Genomic DNA, 6,000 nt, shown 5'->3' on the forward strand with positions numbered 1-6,000 from the left:
CCACATGCAGTATCCTAGACACCAGATGAGGGTTGTCAAAATCAATCCATTTTAACATGTCCAAACTCGAAGCAGGTCACTACAGGCATTCATGCAGGTCATTTAAAGGAGGCATTTAAAGTTAGCTGTGATCGTTCTCGAAATATTGCAAGTGAAGGTAATTCCCAAATATTTGAGCATACCCATCAACCAAAATTGACGTTTTGGGATGGGCAGAATAGTAAAACAGGATAGGCGGTGAAATGTGGCTAATATCATCAGACTTTAATGCTGGACAGAGTACAAGTGTGTCTGAACACACAGTGCACAGAACACTCGTAACAATGGGCCCCTGCAGACGACCCATGCATGTGCCACGACTTCAGCAACTATGATTGAAATGGGCATGTGACAATCGGCACTGGGAACTGGCGCAGTGGCAGAACATTGCATTATCTGATGAATCCTGATTCCTTCTTCATCATGCCAATGTGAGGGCGCAAATCCATCGTCTTCCAGGGGAACAGCGCCTTGACATCTGTAGTGCAGGACAGAGAAAAGCTGGTGGCAGCACCACTATGCTCTGAAGAGCATTAACGTGGGCGTCCATAGGTCTTATGGAGTTCATGGAAGGCATCATGATGGCCAAAGAGTATCATTATTTGTAGACCACATACACCCCTTCATGACAATCGTGTTTCCCAATGGCAGTGGTATTTTTCAACAAGATAACGCGCCATGTCACAAGGCCAGGAGTGCGATGGTCTGAAGGGCACAGTGGCTGATGATGTTGACGTTTTGTTTGTAGGATGCTCAACTACATGGTCGTCAGCGCCCTTTCTAAGTCCCAATTTTTACGCAGTCCAATTTTTACATAGTCCAATCTAGCCACTGACACGATGATGATGATGATGGTGAAATAATGAGCACAACACAAACACCCAATCCCTGGGCAGAGAAAATCCCCCACCCAGCTGGGAATGGACCCCGGGACCCCATGATCCAGAGGCAGCAACGCTAGCCACTAGAGCACGGGCACAATGAACACAGTGGCTACTTCCAGTTGATTTGCTGGCCCCCCAACTACCCAGACCTGAACCCAATCGGACACACCTGGAATGTGACTGAATGTGGCACCAGAGCTCATGGCCCTCCTCCCCATAATTTAAGGGAATTAGACGACCTGTATGTGCAGATATCATGTCAACTCCCTCCAGAGACCTACCAAGGCCTCACTGTTTCCATGCCACGATGCATCGCCGCTGTTATCTGTGCCAAAGGTGGGCATACCGGCTATTAGGTAGGTGTTCATAATGTTCTGGCTGATCAGTGTATAAATACAATAGTACATGTTTGGTCAGTCCCCTATGGACCTGCCTCATTCCACTGAGGACTGGGTACGTGGTAAAGTGGGCCCACTTTTCAGCCATATGGTCTATCACCTTCCCCTATGGGTGGAACACAGAAATCACCATCTCCGATGGTGTTTCAAATGGGAGTTCAAAAACATGTCTCGTCAACAATCCAAGTCCCTCATGGTCTACAGACGTCTCTCCAATATTGCCATCCAAATGACAGAACTTCAGACCATTCCTAGTGCCATTTAAAATCTTGTCACACGCTGTGTCGTTCACTAACTTTACATATACCACACTACTCACTATTGATAGGTGTACACCAACAAGATCGTTATAGTCAGTCTTAACAACATCTTGAAGAAATTGCTCTATTTCACGAACTTTGAAGAGCGCATATTCACTGGGAAAACTGATCTCCAATGACGGTTTACTGTAAGAGTATGCCATTCTTCGTCAAAAGGATGTATATCACGCGAAGATGGTGAGGCATTCAAACCTTCAGACATTTATGTCTGTCGACATTGCATAGTATGTCATCAAACACAGACATTACAAAATAGAAAAAGAAACGAGCTGAGTTCTTATATGCAGACGTTAACTCTTGCTGTTGTAGAATAATTTTAATCAGGAAACAGAAAATTTTGTATGTGATGCTTATTATAGTGATAAGCTGCCGCTGAGTAAATCTACATGTCGTCCCTTACGTTTCACCCCGAGCTGTGCCTGGCAGCTTTAGAGACGTGGTTCTCCTCCAATGTTTACTGACTGTAAAAGTCATACTCAACCTTACAGTACTCAAGAAACCTCCATTATCTGCTGTAGCTCAGAGATTGGCCAGCTGCCTATTTCAACTTGGCACTTTGGACCATCTCCTCCCACTTGGTTTTTTTACGTTGCTTTTGACTGCTGGATGATATTGTCTTACTCAAGTAATCTGTCTATATTGGATTTTTATTTATTTATTTATTTATTTTTTTTTTTTTTGCAATTAAAGCCTGTAAACTCAGCTCTTGTCTTCAGTATTCATTTATCTGTCTGCTAGTGCAGTGCATCTTTTGACTTTCCGCAGAACCTTCGTTACAGTTGCCCGACTATTTGACTTTTTTCTTTTGAGAGGAAGCCTGGCACTCACACCCATACTGCGCTGTAGAGACTCATAGAATTTTAGGACTATGAGAGTTCACTTCGGCTACATATAATTCTAAGTCTAAATTTACCTCGCAATTTTAGATTCTAATGCCTATCTGCTACAGTATTTAAAGTCCCTTACTACCATTACAATATTGTTCGTTTGTCGAACTAACTGACGCGTTTGTTCATACCTATCTCAATTTTCCTCGTCTTTCTTATTTTTAATTGGAAAGTAATCACTTTTTTTCCTATCTGTGATAGACAATGCGTAGATTTCATCACATGTAATTTATCATTGAGGTAGATGGTATTAACACGTTATTCGTTAATTCACTTTCCGTTGTTTATATGATAGCTGATTTAATCCAAATATTTCTATCCCAGCTCATTCTCAAGTCAACTAGTACTACGTCCTTCATACCGGATCATTTAGACTTCGCTATTGCTGGCACAAATAGTTCTGTGTCTATAACTACTTACGTTCGTTGTCCTAGACTGTCAATTTTTGTTAATTTTCTAGCACGCTGAGTCAAATTAAAATCTTAAGAATACTCATAATACTTTGGATACTTGGCAACAGTGACACTGATTAATTATCTGAAGAATGACCTATAGTACAGGTTGTAGCAGGACACAGTAACACTACTCAAAGAAGCAGACACTGCACTAAGATGATCAATTCGTTGATGCTATGTCTTGTGGCGCTTTTAAAAAATGGCACAAAACCAGCTGGAAGCCGCAACGGTATGAAAGTAGAATATGGCAATCAATGCCTGGTCTTGAAGCCGTTGAGCGAATAGTTTTGGATGTAGCTTCTGTAGCACAAGCCTTGTGGCCATGGTTGACACATGTTTTGCTGACTCCAGAAAACAATCCAGTGCTAGAAGACATTGTCAAGGACAATAAGTGCAGGTGGATGACAAACCAAGGAACGTAGTTATTAGTATCAGTTCAACACTAAATTGCCCATACTGGTGTTGGAGTTTCGTAAACTGTTTATCACAAGAACGTCACATAAATTTTCTGTTACCCGTTCAAAGAAAAAAATGGAGTGCTGATTCTTATGGCGAACATTTGACCTACTTTGAAGTTGGATGTAAAAGTTTAAAAGCCACGCTTCAAATGTGGCTATAGGAGTAGTTGAGAAGTAACTAATTCGTTCTTTCATTCAGAATACAGATACAAGTAGTAAAACCTGAGCACACCATCACCAATCCAAAACCTTCCAAAGAGAAGGATAAATATCTGCTATAAAATTATGTGCTACGGCGGTCGAAGACTATCTTTAAGAAGACATACATCGATAAAACAGCCTTCAAAAAATTTTGCAAAGTTGTCTGTAATTGTTTTATTTTTTGCAGGACGAGAATGAAGTTTTTTGTGAACATACTTGAAACATTTAGCTATAAGTTGGTGTATTGGTTTTCTTTTATTTACGGGTGAGCCATAATGGACCATGAAGTAGATGTCAGGTTGCGACAACGGTCAGTGATGGAGTTCCTCTTCAAGACCGGCGATGACTCTGCCACATCAATTCACAGGAAGTTCCTCCCTGTTTATGGGGAGGGGACAGCGGATCGCAGCAGTATCCAGCGGTGGTTGCAGAGGTTTAAAGAAGGTCATTTCTCTCTACTGGACAATCCACGATGCAGTAGACCATCGACGGCAGTGAGTGGAGTGAATAAGGAGACCATTGAACAAATCATCCAAAATGACAGACGTGTGAAGACACGACAGCTTGCTGAAATGACTCGTTTGTCATTGGGTAGTGTTTCATCACTGGTACATTCACTAGGGTACAGAAAAATCTGTGGACGTTGGGTGCGTAGATTATTGACAAGAGAAATAAATGGTTCAAATGGCTCTGAGCGCTATGCGACTTAACGTCTGAGGTCATCAGTCGCCTGGAACTTAGAACTAATTAAACCTAACTAACCTAAGGACATCACACACATCCATGCCCGAGGCAGGATTCGAACCTGCGACCGTAGCGGTCGCTCGGTTCCAGACTGTAGCGCCCAGAACCACTCGGCCACTCCGGCCGGCAAGAGAAATAAAACGACGAGGAAGAATGTGTGCGAGGGTCTCATGAAGACCTTTACCGAAGAGTGGAAACAGTGTTTTGACGGCGTCATTACCCAGGATGAAACATGGTTGTTTTTGTCCGAACCTGAGATCAAAACACAATCCATGGTGTGGCGTCATCTGGGTTCTCCTCGGAAGAAGAAACCAAGATTTTCACGAACAGCAGGTGGAAAAGTGATGTGCTTCTTCTTCTGGAATCAGTATGTTGTCATTTTTATTGACTTTTTGGAACCTGGCTCCACAATTAACTGGGACCGTTTGTCATTGGACAAGCTGCGACGTGCGATCAAGACCCAGAGACCAAAGCTTCAGGGTCATTTCGTCAGGCTACACCATGACAATGCCAAACCCTATACAGCCCTTATGACGCAGGAAAAATCAGTAAAATGGGTTGGAAAATTGTTCCTCATCCTCCCTACAGTACGGACTTGGCTCCGTCTGCTTTTTACCTCTTTGGTCGTCTGAAGGCCCACATGCGCGGTAAAACATTTGCTAGTGAGGAAGACCTTGTTTCCTGTGTCAAGCGACGGTGTAAAAGTCAATCCCCAGAGTTTTACCAAAGTGAATTTATATTTATTTATTTATTTATTTATTTATTGTTCCGTGGGACCAAATTAAGGAGAAGTCTCCATGGTCATGGAACGAGTCAATACATGAAATTATAACACGATATTAGAAACAGATAAAATGAAATATAAAAAAACATATTCAGGTGACAAGTCGTAAGTTTAAATGAAGAAAATCAACAATGTAACACTGGAATTTGCTAAATTTTTAAGCTCTTCCAGGAGCTCCTCGACAGAACAGAAGGAGTGAGCCATGAGGAAACTCTTCAGTTTAGACTTAAAAGAGTTTGGGCTACTGCTAAGATTTTTGAGTTCTTGTGGTAGCTTATTGAAAATGGATGCAGCATAATACCGCACTCCTTTCTGCACAAGAGTCAAGGAAGTGCATTCTACATGCAGATTTGATTTCTGCCTAGTATTAACTGAGTGAAAGCTGCTAACTCTTGGGAACAGGCTAATATTGCTAACAACAAACGACATTAAAGAAAATATATACTGTGAGGGCAATGTCAGAATTCCCAGATTTTTGAATAGGGGTCGACAAGACGTTCTCGAACTTACACCACATATAGCTCGAACAGCCCGTTTTTGAGCCAAAAATACCCTTTTTGAATCAGAAGACTTACCCCAAAAAATAATACCATACGACATAAGCGTATGAAAATATGCGAAGTAGACTACTTTTCGTGTTGAAGTGTCACTTATTTCAGATACTGTTTTAATGGTAAATAAAGCAGCATTTAGCTTCTGAACAAGATCCTGGACTTGGGCTTTCCACAACAGCTTACTATCTATCCGAACACCTAGGAACTTGAACTGTTCCGTCTCGCTTATAATATGCCTATTCTGTCTGATCAAAATATCGGTTCTTGTTGAATTGT

This window comes from Schistocerca americana, chromosome 8 (genome assembly GCF_021461395.2).
Source record: "Schistocerca americana isolate TAMUIC-IGC-003095 chromosome 8, iqSchAmer2.1, whole genome shotgun sequence".
Taxonomy (NCBI): Eukaryota; Metazoa; Arthropoda; class Insecta; order Orthoptera; family Acrididae; genus Schistocerca; species Schistocerca americana.